At 43.0% G+C, this 19725-nt stretch overlaps 1 protein-coding gene across 4 annotated transcripts in view; it reads left to right on the forward strand.

Annotated features, from left to right (window-relative positions):
- Positions 1 to 3792: 3792 nt before the first annotated feature.
- The window catches only part of Galnt1 (polypeptide N-acetylgalactosaminyltransferase 1), an 80008-nt gene continuing 64075 nt past the window's right edge, over positions 3793 to 19725 (forward strand). For 2 of the 4 annotated variants that reach the window (XM_087593537.1, XM_087593540.1), the window contains exon 1: positions 4448 to 4569. The gene's annotated coding sequence lies outside the window, so the exon portion shown is untranslated. Of the gene's footprint in view, positions 4024 to 4447; positions 4570 to 4654; positions 5230 to 19725 lie in introns of those variants that run through there. The other 2 variants (XM_087593538.1, XM_087593539.1) reach the window with 2 other exon arrangements.

The following is a 19725-nucleotide window of genomic DNA, read 5'->3' on the forward strand; positions in this document are numbered from 1 at the left end:
AGCTCAGTCAACAGAGGTCGAACTGAGAGCCCAGATTCCCACACCTTCACCAGGCACCCTTCTCCCACTCCCTCCTGGTGGTGGGGAGTGTCAGAAAAGACTAACTGGGAAGCCAGGATTTTACAACCTGGGCAGACAGAGTAGATGGCACAAAAGCATACCCAACTATTTTCAGCTGTTTTATTTGTTCTGAATAAAAAGGACAATCTCCAAAGCAGACTATGTCTGCTTTCATTCATGTATATTCTTAGAATGACAAAATTATAGTTAGAGAGCAGGTTAGTGGCTGCTAGGGGTTGGAGATCGTAGAGGGGGTGTCGATAAAAGGCTATTTTGTGGTGATTAAATAGTTCTGTGTCTTGATTCTGGGGGTAGTCACAGGAATCCATAAGCAGTAAAAGGACAGAGGTGCGCATGCACACACGTGCGTGCACCCTGTATTAGCCTGCTCGTTCTGCTGTTATAACAACAGTTATACCAGAGGCAGTGGAGCTAGGCAAGGACAGAGCACAACCCCAATTTCACCTCACATAAGTTTAGGACTACCAGGCCATTGATTGTCAACAACAAAAATATCAAATTAAAAAAGATCAAACGGGGGGGGGGGTTGGGGATCTAGCTCAGTGGTAGAGCGCTTGCCTAGCAACCGCAAGGCCCTGGGTTCGGTCCCCAGCTCCGAAAAAAAGAAAAAAGAAAAAAAAAAAAGATCAAACGATACTGTGTGTTTGTTCCATATTATGCACTTTGGTCATTTGGCTTTCTGATTATCTCCCCATAGGTACACCTTAAGCCCTTCTGTTTCTCATATTGGATCTTGATAATTTGCTAGGCTGGCCTTGAATTTGCCACCCTCCTGCTTCAGTCTGGAGTAGCTGGGTCTAAAGGCATGCAACAGCAGACCAATTGCTGGCCCTTTACATACAGCAGACCAATTGCTGGCCCTTTACATTCATCCTCCGTGTCATTCCTCCCGACCCACTGGTGCTTGATGCACGACCGGTGTAACCAGTAACATCTCCCTTTCCTCATCACTCTGGTCAAACTTGGGCAGTTTACTTTGCAGCAGGCAGCATCCTTGGAAGTTTTCTAGTTTATGATAAAATGCCTGGTAAAGGTAATTTAAAGCGGGTTTATTAAGGGAGGGTGGGTTTATTTTTGGTCTACAGTGAGATAGGTCAGTTCTTCGTGGTGGAGAAGGCATGGCTGCTGCCATAACCAGAAAGTGGAGATAAGGGCTGGAGAGATGGCTCAGCGGTTAAGAGCACTGACTGCTCTTCCAGAGGTCATGAGTTCAATTCCCAGCAACCACATGGTGGCTCACAACCATCTGTGATGAGATCTGGTGCCCTCTTCTGGCCTGCAGTCACATATGCAGGCAGAATGCTGTACATAAAATAAATCTTAAAAAAAAAAGAAAAAAGAAAGTGGAGATAAACGTTGATGCTCCAGTATTCCTGTTTACTCGGTCTGGGACCTCAGCATGTAGAACAGGGCTGCTCATAGTCAAGGTGTGTCTTCTCATCTTAGTCACTTCTCTCTGGAGAGACTCCCACAGACCAGAAGGGTATCAGTCTTCTAGGAGATTCTGAACACATGTCCACAGGAGCTATTTTCTTGCTTTTTGGGCTGGTTGAGAACAAATGGCTAGGACTAATTTATAGTAGAAATCACATAGATTCACTTGAAACTCCATCAAATTAAGAAAACAAAAGCTGACTTGTATTGTTCTCCAGTCCAAAGGCAGTCCTCCTCCTCAGACTCACCCGGTGTGATGGGGAAATCTGAGTGCTGGTGCCCAGTGTAAATGGGAATTAACGACACAGGAAAACATTGGCTAAAATCATGTGAATTATTCCTGACTTTGGATTCCCTGTCTGTTATTTCAGATAACCTGATATGTGTCTTTTCACATACTCCTTGACAAATTTTGACCTTGGAGCAATATCTAGTTCTTCTTGTTCTTAAATATGTCCCTTTCTACCCCGCTTAAATGATAGAGTCAAGGCACACTGTTGAATGATTAGTATATACTGTGGTGACGAGGGAGTTATATGTACTTGATTGACAACCCGTGGAGGAAAACTACCTTTTACTACACTACACAACGCCAACAAGCACACAGCTTCTTTTTTGACTTCAGGTACTTTTAAAATCATAAACAATTTTGGTAAGGAGATATAAAAGATATTGTTATTTTAGGCTTTTAGAGGACCACAAGAAGTCTTGAAAACTTGTTTTATTGAGGCAATTTGAGACGAACATTCACCCTTGCACGTTCGGTTATTTTTAGCTCATTCACACATGTGTACAGTCATTTCACTCCATCTTTCTAACACTTCAAAAAGATCTGCACGGCTTACGGTCAGTCCCCACATTTCTACCCCAAGACTTAAGCAACTGCCAATCGCTAACTGTGATTTTCCTAGATATTGAAGTTGAATCACGTCCTCTTTTGCATTGGTCTCTTCCACTTGTTAGTATGCTTTGACACAGGATCTCCTTCGGCCCACATTGATCTCAAACTAGGTATATAACTAGGCTGCTCTAAACTCTTGAACCTCCTGTGCCATGAGCCCTACTGCTGGTTATTACAAGAAAGGAACCATTAGGCCCAGTTTTGGCTTACTGATTCTGAAGTACCTCAGGGTAGACGCTGAGTACTCTGCTCCTTTTCATGTACATTTTGTCGATCCTTTCTGAAACCTTTGGACATCTGGATAACAGCTATTTTGGCCTTTATGAATAATGGCATTGGGACTATTTATGAACAAGCTAGAAAAACCACTTCTCAATTTTCTGAGGGAAGTATCTATAAGTGGGATTCTAGGGTCCTGTGTTTAACTTTCTAAGAACCCAGAACACTCTTCCAAAGTGGCTCCTGTTTTATAGTTCCATAATAAATGAAGACTGTAATTTGTCTACCTCCTCACCAGCCATTCTTGTCTGGGTTTGTACTTTTTTAATTGCAGCCATTGTAGTGGGTGTGAAGAGTTTTCCTACTGTGGTTTTAATTTGCATTTCCCTAAGTGACTAATGATGCTAAGCGTCACTAGTAATCATCTAAATATTTTCTTATAAAATGTTATTCTTCACTCCACTTGTAAATGAATTATTAGCCTTCTTTACTGAGTTCGAGGAGCGCTTTAACCTAGTCTGAATACAAACCCTATTATGAGATACATGGCTTACAAATCTACCCTTCCAGGCTAGTGAATCTTCTCCTTACATTTTAAAGTCCGCATTTTATTCAAAAAATAGTTTCCTTGTCGACCATTAACAGGCCAATTGCCTTGGTTTCAAAATATTACATTAGTATTTTAAGAACGGCACCTTAGGTCACGCAGGCACTCTCCTGGATTTGCTTTCCAATGAGTACTTGGAACATGTAGATAAGAAGATAGTAAAACTGTAGAGCTGATTTCAAATGTCATTTTCTGAGGAGACTGATCCTAACTCAAGGTCCCACTCACAATCTATTGACAACAAAGATCTAAAAAATAAGACGGAGTCATTAACACCTATAAGAGACTTCATCGCGTAGTTACAGCTCGTGGTTGGCAAGTAGTAAGACACATGCCTCTCAATGTGAAGCTATTGAGAAGCAAGCAAAGGCGGTTGGTTGGATGCACCTGGATGACTGAGGCCCAGGGTTCTTTCTGTCAGGGAGGCCAAGCTGATTCTGAGAATGAGTAGTGAGGTCTACTTCACCAGGGAAAGGGGTGGAAGGCATGGGAAGGGGGGAGGTTGGCGGTATTTTTTTTTTTTTTTTTCTGGTCCCCGAGGTCCGGCGGCCTCTTCCGGCGGTGCGGGCCGGTGGCCTCCCCTCACTGCCCACCACCCTCGGTCGTGCATCCAGTCGCCGGGCTCGACTGAACCACTCATCCCGCCACAGGTGGCTCCGCATCAGGCGTGGCCTTGTGCGGCGCCCCGGGCCTGAGGGCGGCGACGGCGCCTTCGTTTTCAGCAGCCCGCGACCGGCTCCCGGAGGCTTTACTTGCTGCCGCCGTCTTTGTCCGCACACAGGTGGGCACCCTCTCCTGCCCGAGGCCCCTGCCTGGACAACCGGATCCTGCGCCTCTGGGCGGGTGGGACAGGAAGCGACCGCACGGCGGAACCAACCGCGGCGGGGGCCAGGGGGCGCAGCCGGCGGCGGCCGAGGGGCGCCCGCTGCGGGGGAGGGGTCGGGCATCCGGTGAGCGCGGCCCCGGCCTCCCCCGCGCAGCCGCACCGGCCGCCGCGGCCGAGCTCGTCCTGCCAGGACTGCGCCCGGGCCGCCTTGCGCGCGCGCCGCGCTGACGGAGACGCCGGGCGAGCGCGGACCGCGGCTGCATGAGGCACGGCGGGAACTAGCGCGCCGAGCCCGCGAGGCCCGGCACGGAGGCTGGGGGCGGGCGCGGCGGAGGCGGAGCTCGTGCCGGGCCCGCCTGCCCGCGGGGGCGCCGCCGGCAGAGGCCGAGGAGGCGGCGCGGCGGACGGCGGCCCGAGAGGAGCGCCCGCGCTGCGGCCCGCGGGAGCGCGCCGCCACCGCCCGCGCCGGCCTGAAGAGCGCCTGCCGCCGCGCGGGCCGAGGTGAGTGCACGACAAGCCGGCCGGTGACGCCGGAGCGGAGCGGGGCGAGGCGGAGGCCCGGGCGCGCCCGCGTCCTCGGCCCTTTGTGGCCGCGCGGCCGGGGCGCGGAGTCCAGCGGCGGGGACTCCCGGGCAGCCCGGCGCGCGGCGTCTCCCTCTGCCGGGCAGCCGCGCAGAGCTGCGAGTTGGCGTCCTAGTTTGACATTGAGTTAGAAACCGTTTTTCTTCTGAAGACGGAAGTTTGTTTTATTGACAGAGGTAGAGCTAAACATGGCTCCTGGCTTCGGCCGTGTGGGACTTGCTGCTGCGGTACCGGGTTGACCCCGGCTGGTCTGGAGCGATGGGGGAGGGCGCACAGGCCGGGGCCGAGGTCTGTACCTGGGAAGTAGCGGGCTTCAGGCAGTGGGAATGAATGAAGGAGTACAGCACAATGCCGAGAGAGACTGACCAGGAATCGGGATGACTTGCAACCATCACTACCTCTCAGTCAGCCTTGCAGAGAGGACCCCTTCCGACCCCCCACCAAATTTATGACCTTGGCCTATTTCAGAGCCACTGAACCAAACTCGCTTGCCATTTCTGCTATCTGTGGGCAAAAGGTGCTCTTGAATTGTTTCTGGAGGACAGATAATGTCACCTACACCACACTTTGTGTTTAATAGTAAGTACGTTTCTTTACGATCGTATCAAGAACTATGGAAAGTAGGAGATCTTGTACTAATCTTCATAGATGAAGATGAGACCCCCAAGAAGTTCAAAGTTTCCGGGTCACACTTAACCTGCAAAGTTGCGATTCAGAACTAGACCTTGGTTGTCTAAGTGCTCTTTGCTTCGAATTTGTGTCCAGATCTATATCATCCATTAACCACATGTGAAATTGTTTCAATTTAAATTTTAAAAAGTTCAGCTCTTCACTCAGTAGCCACATATCAAACATTTAAGAGTGTTAGAGTTGAATAGAGCTCGTCTTGACCATTTATTTATCTGGCAAATATTTATTGAGTGTTGTCTGTGTGGTGTTAAGTCTTGGGACTATTGTGGTGAATAAAAGACACAAACTGTACTTGCCTTTACGGAGCTTGCATTTTACAAGATAGCTTGAAGATCTTTACATGGTACCTCAGAGTCTTGTTATTTCTTTCAAGTGTAGTTCATAGATTAGAAATATCTCCGTTCTCTGGGGAGTCTCGAAGTACTTTTCAGTCACCCATCCACATCGACTGAATTAGTGTGTGGTTTGAAATCTGAGAAGCCTTTATTCAAAAGTCAATAATAACTGGGTTTAGAGAATATTACATGTTTTATTTTATTATTATTTTAAATGTCTATGGGTATTTTGCCTGCACATTTGTCTCTGCACCTTGTTAGTGCCAGAAGATGACTTCAGATCTCTTGGAATTGGAGTTGCAGATAGTTGTGAGCTGCCATGTGGGTGCTGGGAATCAAACCTGGGTCCTCTGGAAGAGCTGTCAGTGCTGTTCATCACCAAAGCATCTCTCCAGCTCCATTTGTTTTAAGCAGCAAACTGTACAACTTTCAAATCTCATTATCTATGCGAACACTTATGTGTGTGACTTCCTCGATGGAGCTTAAACGTAAGGAGGGCAGAGATTGCCCTAGCTTTCTTTCCTGGTCAGGTGTTCTCATAGACTATTGATAGGCTTTCAGTAGATGTGCTTTGAGCAAATGAATGAGCATAACGAAGATATTTGTAGTTTTTCTTCTGGAAATCCTAGCTACCTGGTAGAGTTTTGCTCCTGGCATGACTTACAGACCTAACTTTCTTACTCCCTGTTTTTGTTTTGTGTTGAGGCAGCAGTTCCCACTCTGGCCTAGCTGGCCTCAGCTCACAGAAGCCTTCAAACCTCACCCTTCCAAAGGCTGGGATTATAACATGAGCCAACAAGCCTGGCTTCATTATGGGGTGGGGCATGGGGTTGATGCAAGGCCTCACTATGTAGCCCCTTTTCAGTGTAGATCATTGACCTCCAACTTGGAGTACTCTTGCTTCATTTCAGCCCACCAAGTGAGATATTATACAGACAGTGTGTTCACCTATCACCTGAGTAACGGACGTCCTGTTAATACATCTAAATTCCAATCATGTTACTCTGTGTGTGTGTGTGTGTGTGTGTGTGTGTGTGTGTGTGTGTGTGTGTGTGTGTGCGCGCGCGCATGCACGAGTGTGTGTACATGTACCTGTATATGTGTTTAGATATTTTGTATTTATGTGTGTGGGTGTTTTGTCTTTGTATGTATGTGCCCTTAGTACATACAGTGCCTTGGAGACCAGAGGGTGTCAGAACCCCTGGGACTGAATGAACCCCTGGATCATTCAACAGTCCCAAAGGTTGCAACCCACAGGTTGAGAATCACTGGAGTAGAGGCAAGGACCACTGTGCCAGGCTTTTGCTGCTGCTTGTTTATGGATAACTCCCACAGACCAGGTAGAATCATCCAGTCTTCAGAGTAGACTTCATTCTGTGGAGAATAACAGCACAACAGGCGTAATATTCTTTTTACACTCCTTTCTGTACTACATATGCTTCTCATATGTGGGTAAACTGGAAGAAAGAAATGCATCTGTGTAGGCTAGGACTAAGAGTAGATACTTACTTGCATGCTCATTTATTCAGTTCACATTTATTGGGTGATTACTGTGTGACAGACCCCAAAGTAGAGGACAGGACAGCACTAAACAGTACAGCTGAGTCCAGACTGGCAGCGAGTGCTGTAGAGGATGGTGGAGAGATTGGGTGCTATTCGGGTAAGTAGCTGGAGGGGAATCATTGCGTTTGGTCCCTAGATTAGTAGGGAACTTTTCTCTGAGTGGCAGTTGAATTGTCTTTGGCTTTTGGGTACCCTCCTCAATGACTTCTAGGCTGGCTTATCCCATCTCTGTTACCTCACAACCACATGTATCTTTCTCCAAAGGTACCGTGCTTATTTCTGGCTTTGTACCTTTATATGTTACTTCTTTCCAAGATTACTCTTTAAAGTGCTGCTGCTTGTTCAGAGATCGGATCACATCGCTTGTCCTGTATGAAGCCCTTCCACTGGTGATCTGTTGTGCCTGTCTCTACTGAAGTGTTTGGTGCTTGAGGGTTGGTATGGCATCTGATATTTGTCTCTGTGTGTACTCTGTGTCCAGGGGGAAGGATTGATAAAAGGCTGAGTGAAGCGTGCTCTCTCCCCGCTCTTTTACATTAAACTTTCTTTTAATTTTTAGTTTATTATTTTATGTGTATGGGTGTTTGCCTTCATTTAAGTCTTTACTCTTCTTGGGTGCCTGGTGCCCACAGAGGCCAGAAGGCATGGATTCCCTGGGCCTGGAGTTACAAATAGTCATGAGATGTCATATGGATGCTCAGAATCAAACCTAGGTCCTCTGAGGAGCAGCCAGTGCTTTTAATTGCAGCGCAGTGCCATCTCTTAAGCCCCTTAAACTTTTTTTTTGGGGGGGGGGTTTGTTTTTCAAGACAGGTTTTCTCTTTGTAGCCCTGGCTGTCCTAGAATTCAGTCTTGCCTTACACAAGTCCTGCTTCTTCTTCCTGAAAGCTGGGTTTAAAGGCATGCTCTACTACTGCCCAGCTAAATTAAACTTTTCATTGTGTGATTACTGTAGGTCCACGTGCAAACTAAGAAGCAATTCAGGAAGGTCCCTTGCATCCTTTATCCAGTTATTCCCATTGGTGTTATCTTGTAAACTATAGCACAGTGTTAAACTACAATACACTCTGGGACAGTGACATTTCAGAGGATTTCCACCTCAAAAGATTTCCTTATGCTGCTGTTTTTTACAAAAAGCTTTATTTTAGTGTATGAATGTTTGCCTGCCTGTGTGCTACTACATGTGTATGCATTGCTGGCAGAGACCAGAAGAGGGTGTCAGATTCCCTCTAACTGGAGTAATAGCTGGCTGGTGTGGAGCCTTGTGAGTACAGGGAACCAAACCAAGTTCTCTACAAGGGCAGCAAATCTCTTTAACAGCTGAGCCACCTCTCCAGTTCTTTATATCGCTTTTAAATCATCCTTTTATCCTGCCCCCACTCTTCATAAACTCTGGGATCCATTATTTTGTCATCTCAAGAGAGGTTTATAAATGGAGTTGCTTACTGTAGTAAGTACCTGTGAATTGACTGTTTGCACTAAGCACAGTAGAGATTTACCTAGGCTGTTGACTGTATCAGTAGTTGCCTCCTTATTGGTGAATAGCATTTCATAGTATGAATGAACTCTTAGTCCAGGTTGAGGATTGATGAAGAGCTGACAGTGAGATCTTGGAACTCTAGAAAAGTGTACCAAAATGTGGTATATTTTTATGATTCTTTTAACCATTTAAAAGTTTTGGGCATCTGGTTACTTCTAGTTTTTGATATTACAAATGAAAGCTGATAAATTTTCATGCTCAGGTTCTTGTGTTCTGTTGGGTTCTCTTGTTTTTCTGAAATGAGGTCTTAGTTAGATTAGGCTGGTGTATGTGGGGTGCTAGTTAGTTCCGACTGGCCTGGACCTCTTGATCCTACTGCCTCTACTGCCCAGGCACTGGGATTATGAGCCTCTACCATGTGTTTGGCTTCTCGTACAGGGTCCTACCTGAACGTCATTGGGCTGGCTGGGTTGTGTGGCATCTGTGTTCTAAGGTGACTGTAACAGTCCGCGTTTATTACAGTGGAGCATAGGTGATCAGCTTTTCTGATCCTCGCCACAGTATATGTTGTCGTTGCTCTTTGCACTACCCGTTCTATAGGTTTGCAATAGCTCATTGTGGTCTTAACGTGCTTTCCCTAATGGGTAATGGTGCTGAGTATTGTGTTTGGTTTTAAATGGTCACTGGGATGAAACTCAGCACCTCCCTTGTGATAGGCAAGAGGTCCACCACTGAGCTGCGGCCCTTCAGCATCTTGTAAGGTGTACATTTTCTTTAGGGAAGTGATCTTTGCTTGTTTTCAAACTGGGTTGTATTTTTTAACGACTGTGCTTTGAGAATTCTTTATGTAATTCTAGATACTAATCTTGTCAGAAGATTTATCTCTAGATTGTCTAATCATTCTATTCATCAGATTTTCGTGGAGCAAAGGCTTTTAATTTTGTTGAAATCTGGCCTTTCTATTTTGTGAACCATATTTTTGGTGTCAAGCCCAAGAACTCTTTGCAGAGATCTAGATCTTGAGGATTTCCTCCTGTGTATCTCTGGAAAGTGACGTGTTTTATACGTGATTCACTTTGGGTAAAGCATGAGCCTTGGGTCCTGGTTTATTTACCACGTATGGATGTCCAGTTGCCTCAGTACTATTTGTTGAAAAGATCACCTTTCTTCCTTGAATTGCTTATGTGCTGTCAGGCAGTTATGTATGTTTATATATGCATGTTTCTGAGGTGTTTATTCCGTTAATGTGTGTCTCCACAAGTTACCACACAGTTTGATTATTGAAACTGACCCCATCCAGCGTATCCATTTTCAAAATAATAGTTACTCATGTTTCTTTGCTTTTTCATATAAACTGTAGAATAATTTTTATTTACAAAAACATCTTGTTGAAATTTTGATAGATTTTGATAGACTCCAGTCAGTTTGGAACAAACTGTTATCTTTACTATAGGCCCTGTATCTGTTTATTGAGATCTTTGTTTCATCAGCATTGTGAAGTTTGCCAAATATTCTGTTACTGCATCTGTGTCTTAAATTTTGTTGGGTGTTTTGGTTGGATTTATATAGATATGTGCTTAGCAATGGTAAGTGCTGGTTTTAAGTGTCCCTTTCTTGACTTACTGCGTTGACTGAAGTTTTTGTTGCTGTGTTGAAGAGGATGGTGAGAAAAGGCATCTTTGTAAATGTTCCTTCTTTCTCTTTTGTGTGGAATGCTACCTATATGTTTTCCATGGGTGCTTTGTCAAGCTGAGGAACTTTGTTCTGAGAGTTTTGATGAGTGAATGTTTAATTTGGCCAACTGTTTTATGCATCAGCTAATATATGACCTTCCCTCCCTTTTCTTCTCTCTCTTTCATATCCTTTCTTTTACTTCCTCTCCCCCTTTTTTCCCTCTCCTTTTCTCTTGGAAACTCTTGGAATTCTTACAATTCTTACACATGCTGATTATACCCAGTCATGGAGCTACACATCAGAGCCTCTTAGATATGGGATAGATTCTATTGACTGATTTTTTTTTTTAAATAATATTGATCCGCTTTCATCCTGGAAGAAACTTCCTTGGTCGTGCTATATAATTTTTTAACCTTTTATTTATTTTTATGAAAAGTAATTTCTTTACAGCTGGATGATGTTGGTGCATGCCTTTAATCCCAACATTTGGGAGGCAGAGGCAGGTGGATCTCTGAGTTTGAGGTCAACCTGTACTACAGAGTGAGTTCTAGGACAGCTAGAACTACACAGAGAAACCTTGTCTTGGAAAAAAACCAAAACCAACCAACCAAACAAACAATAACAACAAAAATAACAAAATTCCGTAAAAGTTTCTCCTCCCACATCCTCCCCGATTGGCCACTCATTCATATCTCTTAAAACAAACAGGCAAAAACCAAAAACTAAGGAACAACACAAATCAATAAATAAAAAGAAGACAAATAAAAAGTAGAAGAAATACACACAAAATCATAAAACCACAAAATTAGAAACCATAATATATAAGCAAATGACCAATAAGATTAAAAAATGACTAAACAAAGCAAGACAGAAAGTCTCTACCAGAATCTCATTGAGTTGCTTTTATGTAGACCAATTACTGGTGGGCATGGGGTTTATTTGGATGTGGTTCTTTTCTTCTGTGGAGATGGGGAGTAGGTGGTGGTTTGAGACAGGAAGCCCAGCCTGGTTTCAAGTAATGAAGTAATTTCTGATCCTTCTGCCCCTACCCAAGTGTTTGGATTATAGGCATGTATCACCATGCTCAATTGTCTGTTACTGATTTTTTTTTAACATTTATTTTATGTATATGAGTACACTGTAGCTGTCTTCAGACACACTAGATCTCATTACAGATGGATTTGAGGTGGTTGCTGGGAATTGAACTCAGGACCTCTGAAAGGGTAGTTAGTACTCTTAATCATTGAGCCATCACTCCAGCCCCTGGCTTATTGTTTTTAATATGTTTGTCTTAATTACTGTTCTGTTACTGTGAAGAGATACCATGACCAAGGGAACTCTTATGGAAAAAAAATTAATTGGAAGCTTGCTTTACATTTTCAGAGGTTTCGTTCATCGTCATCCTGGCAGGCAGCATGGAGACATGCAGACAGGCATCGGAGCAGAAGCTGAGAACTACATCCTCATCTGTAGACAGAGAATGAGGCTTTAGGCTTGGCATGGGCTTTTGTAACTTCAAAGCCCATCCCCAGTGATCCACTTCCTCCCACAAGGCTCCACCTCCTAATCCCTTTAATCCTTTCAAATAGTGCCACTCCCTTGTGGCTAAACATTCAAATATATGAATCCATTTTAGTCAAACCACTAGTGTTATATCTTTATGTTCTCTCAGTTCGGTGTATATTTTTATTTCTCTTGAGTCTTTCTCTTTGACTCATGAGTTATTTTAAAGTGTACTTTGTTAAGTGGTTAGAGGGTTTTTTTTTTTTAATCATTCTGGTTTGGGGTTTATAGTTTAATTCCACTGTAGTTGGAGCACTTACTCTGTGAGTTAAATTCTCGTATATTGTTGGAGTTTGTTTTATGATCCAATGATCCAGATAAATTATGTTGAAATCCCATGGGTTCTGCTGTAGTTGGGTCAAGTATGATCTTAGTTCCTATTTAGATCCTGTTATCGGAGGAATTGTTGACTTAATTTCCTCCCTCCATTCTTTTTTTCCTTGGAAGTTGAACCTAGGTCTTGCTCTTGCTAAGCAAACATTCTCCCACTGGGTTACACACTTCAGTTCCTTGCACAGACTTGAGTTTAACGCGCACACACATGCACAGATTTAGCTGTTGTGACTTCTGGATAGATCTGCTTTTCTGTTTTTTTGTACACGTTTGTCACATATTATTTGATATTATCAGAACTCCTGTAGGGTATGTCCTTTTTTTTTTTTTAAAGATTTATTTATTTGTTTACTCATTTACTTATCATGTGTAAGTACACTGTAGCTGTCTTCAGATGCACCGGAAGAGGGCATCAGATCTCATTACAGTTGGTTATGAGCCACCATCTGGTTGCTGGGATTTGAACTCAGTACCTTTGGCAGAGCAGTCAGTGTTCCTAACCACTGAGCCATCTCTCCAGCCCAGTTATATCCTTTATAATTTTGATATTATCAGAACTCTTGTAGGGTATATCCTTTATAGTTTTGATATTATCAGAACTCCTGTAGGGTATATCCTTTATAGTTTTGATATTATCAGAACTCCTGTAGGGTATATCCTTTATAGTTTTCATATTATCAGAACTCCTGTAGGGTATATCTTTTATAGTTTTGCTTTCAACTTGCCTGTATTGGTTAAATATTTCAAGTAGGTTTCCTGTAAAGAGCATATAGTTACATCATTTTTTTTTCTTTTTTCTTTTTTTCGGAGCTGGGGACCGAACCCAGGGCCTTGTGCTTGCTAGGCAAGCGCTCTACCACTGAGCCAAATCCCCAACCCCTACATCATGTTTTAAAAATCTGTTCAACTAGGTTCCATTTTCATTGCTGTATTTAGGCCATTTATATATAATATAATTATTACTATATTAGGCATACCCTTAGCACTTGACTTTTTTTTTTTGGGGGGGGGGTTCTTTTTTTCGGAGCTGGGGACCGAACCCAGGGCCTTGCGCTTCCTAGGTAAGCGCTCTACCACTGAGCTAAATCCCCAGCCCCAGCACTTGACTTTTGCTTCCTAATTTTTCTTTTTTCTTTTTTCTTAAAACAAAAATAAACAAAAAAATCCCTCCTGGCTCCAGCTGCATTTGAAGCAAAGAATGGCCTTATCTAGCATCAGTGGGAGAGGAGGCCCTTGGTCTGTGAAGGCTTGATGTCCCAGTGTAGGGGAATACTAGGGCGCTGAGGTGGGAGTGAGTGGGTGGGGGGTGCACCCTCATAAAAGTAGGGGGATAGGGATGGGATAGGGGGGCTTGTGGAGGGGAAACTGGGAAAGGGGATAACATGAAATGTAAATAAATAAAATATCTAATAAAAAAAAACTTTTCTGGGGACAGAGTGGGATAGGACAAGAGCAAGGAGACTCGGGTCTCACTTAGCTCAGAGTGGCCTAGAACTCAGTATGAAGACCAAGCTGACCTTGACCATCCTCTTGCCTCATGCTTGGCCAGGATTTTTTGTCATCATTTTAATGTAGGTCTGTGATTCAAACCCTTTTTTTCTTTGTATGAGAATATCAATTCTCTTTCAGCTTTGTGTAGGTAGAGGTTTTTTTGTTTTTGTTTTTTAAATACTAATAACTTTTTCTTCCAGTTTTTGAAAAAACTGGCTTCCCTTTTGATTCTTGTGGTTTCAGGTAAGAAATTTGCTCTCATTAAAGTCACTTTTCCTTTTTGGGAATGGCTTTTCTCTCATTATGTTTAGAACTGTGTCTTTTGGTTTTACATCTGATGCTTGTGATACTTTGGTGTGGATTTTTTGGGTTTATCTGGTTTGGTGTTTACTCAGCATTCTGAATCTTTAGGTTTATGTCTTTTGCCAAATTAAGTAGTTTTCCACCATTACGTTTTGAATACGTTTTTAGCTTTATGTTTTTTTGTTCCCCTTACTTACAAGACAGACAGCTTGAGTGACAGTTGAAGAATGTTGATTTGAGTTGGTTTTTAGTCTTTCTGGTCTTTGGTTGGACACTTTTTGCTACTATGGCTTCCTGTGTACCTCCTCCATCCTTTTATTTTGCTCTTGAATCTGCCCACCTAGATTTTTCCCCCCAGCTTTTTAAATTTCTGTTTGGGTCTTTATCTGCTACTTACGCTTTTTCACTTTTAACTTGTGTAGAGAGTTCTTGTAATTGTTAAAGTGTTTCTGTCAAGGCTATTGTGAAATGGATAATTTTAACATCTATTGGTGTTATATCAGTTGAATTCTCCATCTTTTGGACGTGTGTGTGTGTGTGTGTGTGTGTGTGTGTGTGTGTGTGTGTGTGTGTGTGTTTATGTTTAAGACCTTAATATTTCCATGTTCTCCAATGTTTTAGTTCTTTGTTTTGTTTTTTCAGTTAAGCTTTCTGTTTTCAGAAAGTGACTCTTGGTGTTTGGAGGGGCATCACTTCAGCAGTGGAAATGAAGGGAGTACAGTATTAGAACACTCTCAACCCAAGAGAGCTTATTCTGTACTTGGATGGGTGAGGTGGTATGGAAGGAGTGTTGCCTTGTTACAAGCTGATGTGGGTGACAGCTTTGGCCCCTGTTGTGGTTTGAATGTGAAGTGTACCCATAGGTTCATGTGTTTGAGCTTTTGTCTGTAGCTAATGACACTGGGAAAGCTATAGAACTTGAAGGAGGTAAAGCCTCAGTGGGGGAAGTGGGTCACTGGGGCTGAGCCTTGAGACTTCATAGTTCAGCTCCACTACCTGTTCATGTTCTGCCTCTTGAGTTTGGTGCAGTGTGACCAGCTAGCCTATCTGCTTCTTGCCATCCACCATGCCTTCCCTGCCTGTTGCTAAGTGTTCCTCACCACACTAGACTGTAGCCCTCTGGAACTACAAGACAAGGTAAATCCTTTCTCTCATAAGCTGTTTTTTGTCAGGGTTCTTTTTCACAACTGCCTACGTTCACTTCTTAAATGCTGCCCTGGTGTGGAGGACTTAGGATCTTGTTGCAGCTGGTGAGTAAAGTCTACCCTTCTCATCTCAGGTGTTTCGTGTAATTTCTACTTAAAGTCACTGTATTGCTGGAATATCTCTTTCTAGTCTTCTGGATAATCCAGGCAGATTTCGGCTGGGGCTTTATTTATGTCTGTTTGCATTTCCAGTTGTTGGTGTCTTCTACTTCAGACCTGGGGTATATGAAGCAAAAGCAAATCTCGGAAATCATTTGCATTGCTGCCCCTCTCTTGCTGAAGTTCATGGCTTGTCTGCCTTCTTTCCCAAGCCCTACCAGATGAACAAATAACAACAAAATCTTGTCTTCTCATGTTTATGTGTGATATCCCCATTTTTATATATCTACTTCACTGTCAGAAGCAAAATCCCCGAAGAGCCAGTACTTGACATTCCACTTCCCGTGGAGTAATTTTTTTAGTACATGTAAAATATGAATTGCAGGTAAGAGAGAGAGCTGCCATATATAGTTCTTACCTTAAACACTGTTTGATTTTTGTATTTGTTTCTGAGTGTTTACTCTGAGTCTCCTAATGGACCAGGTACCAGGTTCTTGTCTAGGGACTATTGCTTGATGGTAGCTACTTCTTTTGAAAACAGATTTTAATTATTTTAAAATTAGTTCATTGAGAAGTACACTGTGGGACATTTCAGGGCATGAGATGTATAAACACTGTTGGAAAGAACAGCTTCTGACTGAAAGTGCAAAGGGTTACAGAACTGGCAACTTATCAGCTGATTTTTACCCTGTGGTAAACGGACCTCAGAAGGGAAAGGCTGAAGAAGAATTGGCACAACAGTCAATTAGTTTTGACAGATTGGATGGAATGCAGGTTATTGATAATTGAAAATGTGGCAGAAAACCACTGTAGACAGTATTGGCTGTGTATCAGGCATTGTTCTAAGTGATCTACATACAGTAACTTGTCTGGTCTTTATAAGATTAAAGGACGTGGATGGTTTAGTGCAGAACCCTGGTCTCACCTTTTTGTTCTTTTTTTAAAACTTTGTTTGGATGTTTCTTTTGCATGTATATCTTCATATCATTTGCACATCACTGCTAAGGCTAGAAGAAGTTGTTGAAGTTACAGGTGATTATGAGCCACCATGTGGGTGCTGAGAATGGAGCCCCTGATTTCTAACCTCTTGAGTAGCCAGTGCTCTTAACCACTAAACCAACTCTCCAGTCTCCTTTTCATCTCTTTTAACATGTGAGTCTTGCTCCAGAGTTTATAGATTTGACTATCAAACTAGATTGCTTTGCTAAGGTAGTTTAGGCAAGACTGAGAGGGACTGGAAGGGACGCCTGCTTGTTTGACTTTGAACTCCTGGTGTTTCTGTCTCCACATCCTAAGTGCTGGGCTGACAGGTGTGTGCTGCTCCATTGGGTTGGGAGGGCCTTTGAGATCCCAAGTAGAAGAGTATGGGTGTGTGAAGGAACCACTGAAGAGACCGATGAAGACATCGAATGATATGGTTGGAATCCATTTTGAAAGTACGTGAGATAAATATGTATCATTATTTCAAAAGACATGTAAGAGGTGAGGTGCCATGTGCAGGGACATTCAGAAGCATGTTTAGTCTGATTGGTGGTGAAAGAGCATGTTATCACTTGACTTCTGAAGGAAACATATCAACAGCATGGGAACAAAGTAAGAGCATTACAACTAGAGCAATTAGAAAAATCAGATTTTCTTTTTTCCTAAAGGTGATGAGAATCAAACCCGGAAAGTGCTAGGTAAACAGTGTTGTTGAATTACCACCTCAGCACTCAGGGAGTGTCTTGAGACATAGCCAACTGTAGAGCCAGAGAAGGACTCCTATCTGCAGGTGTTGTGGGAAGGATCGGAGGTCAGGTCTGGAGTTTGAAGTTAGAATCTTTAGCCTAGACATAAAAATAGGGAGAGATTGAGAGGGCTAAGGCATAAATCTAAAGGAATACTTGTAGTTGGGGCCCATGAGAATGAAAAGATTGAAAACATTTTTATTTTCTTCTGTGGGCCAAGTGCTATGAATACAGAGTGAACAAAACATGTTTTCTGTCTTTGTTGGTCACATAATCCAATGAAACATACAAAATAAGAAACAAGTAAGTAATAGAAATGGCATCTCAGTGGAGACCCAAAAATCAAAACATTATTATGTGAAGGGTAGTGGTAGGAAGAGGATTCTCAATGGAGGAATAGCATGTGTAGAGGCTGTAGGGCAGGGCAGGGCAGGCATGGTGTGTGAATGGAACTGGAAGATCACTGCGGCTGATACGCTCTGGGGCAAGAGAATGGGGTAAATGGAAGAGTCGTGGCCAGCTATGCAGTACCTCGAGTTCAGGGTTGTTCAGGGTTGTTCAACGTCGGTGAGCAGAAAGACTGAGCTTAAGTGTGTATACTCAGGGTAGTAGAGTTTGTTTTGCTAGAGAAGCCAGAAGGAAAGAAATGAGTAAGGGTCTTGCTTTGTAGTGTAGTCTGACCTTGAGCTTGTGATCCTCCTGCCCCACCTTCTAAGGTCAGGGATTATAGGTAGTGCTACCGAGGCTCAGAAGTCTTGTTTTTTTGAATTTTGCCTTGAGTTTTAAATATTTATAATTTAATCACAAATCTTTTGGGGTGAGAGGGAGGAAGGTGTATTTTTGCACAGATTGACAGTCTGAAATTTGCCTCAAGAAAATGACTTGGTATAGTCAGTTGGTTAGTGTGAGAGGAAAAGAATAATTTGTGGATCTAGGAAGAGAAAGAATGTAATTGTATTCTTGAAAGTCATTCTGAAACCAATGAAAATCAAATCACTTTAATTTTGTTATCGTTTTTTCTTTAAGTACACTGTAGCTGTCTTCAGACACACCAGAAGAGGGCATCAGATCCCATTACAGATAGTTGTGAGCCACCATGTGGCTGCTGGGATTTGAGGTCAGGACCTCTGGAAGAGCAGTTAGTGCGCTTAACCTAACCACTGAGCCATCTCTCCAGCCAGAGCCTTGTAGGTATACAGTTTTGTAATCATAGTATTTGAATGCCAGTGAATAGGACTAGCTATATAATTTGTAAATTCAGAATTACATGAAAAATGAGTCCCTTGGGGGGGGGGGACCAAATGCTTCAAGACAATAACGGAGAGATTGTTAAACCAAAAGCAGAATCCCTTCTAAGCAGAACCCTGCATAACTAAGCAGAACCCTGGGTAACTATATATTTTATGAGTCCATAAAGTCTGTCCTGAAAGATTCTAGAATTTATATAGAACAGAAATCTTATTTTATAGAAGAGGATGCTATTATATACAATTATATGTTAATAATTATCATATTATTTTTAATGAAATTAACATTAAGCACTACATGCATCTTCGTTTTCCCCCGTGGGGATGCTGAAAGGATAAGTATGTGCGTGCTGTGCCTGCACGTTCGTGACTGTTGCAGGCAGGTGTGTGATGTGTGCATGTTCCTGAGAGTGTGGAGTTTGCCGTCTCTGGTGAGGTGGTCTCTTACTTGAACCCAGGGTAGCCAGCCAGTTTGCTGGAGACCTTTGTGCTTACTATGAGTTTCCCACAGTGCATGTAACAGTAATGACAGATAGGTGGGATAAGTCTTCCCACAGATATTTATACTGATGCTCCTACAAGTTCAGCAGTAGAGACTTTGAGGAGCAGTATCTAACATCAGAATAAACTATCCCATATGTGCTGTCTGCCCTACTATTGAATGTGCTGCTTTGTTCTTATTTCCTTGTAAGTTCTGAGAGTTCAGAATTTATTGGTCCTGTGCACTTATTTGAGAGCTGTCTGTCTGGTCACTGAGAATCACAGAATGAAGACAAGCAGTAGACCTTTGCAGCAGTGGTGATGGACTCTGATTTGACAGCTGAGGGTGGTATCTGTGTTTGTAGACGTACATACACCCTGTTGTCTGTAGGCACATGGAAGAGTAGCCAGGTAGCATGTATGCTGTTAAACACCTGCTGTATACATCCCTGTTTGTACAGGTTTTCCTAGTTTTTAAGTTAATTTTAGCAGCAATTAGGATTTTTTTTCCTGCTAAATAACTTAGGTGAAACTAGTAGTGATCACTGATAGAAATAAATTGAAGAAGCTAGATGATACTCAGTTTTGTTGTATTAGTTGGACTAGTTTGTAGCTGGTCCATTGCATATTAGCCCGTGTCTTTCGGCTCAGGTGAACACATTGAATAAACAATTAAAGAGAAAAGAAAGATGAGGTATTTGGGCAGCAGGAGTGGTTAGCTGTGAACCGAGAGCCAGGTTCTCTCTCTCAAAGGCCTTCACAGAAACTTCTGTGGCTGGCTCCTTTCTTCCCTCATTTCATACACGGCTTCAGAGAAGCCGTTCCTGAACACAGTGAAATAACCAGCTGTGCGGTCACTTGCTGACATGGCAGTTAGAAAATTCT

Source organism: Rattus norvegicus, chromosome 18 (genome assembly GCF_021556685.1).
Source record: "Rattus norvegicus strain SHRSP/BbbUtx chromosome 18, alternate assembly SHRSP_T2T, whole genome shotgun sequence".
In the NCBI taxonomy this organism is placed as follows: Eukaryota; Metazoa; Chordata; class Mammalia; order Rodentia; family Muridae; genus Rattus; species Rattus norvegicus.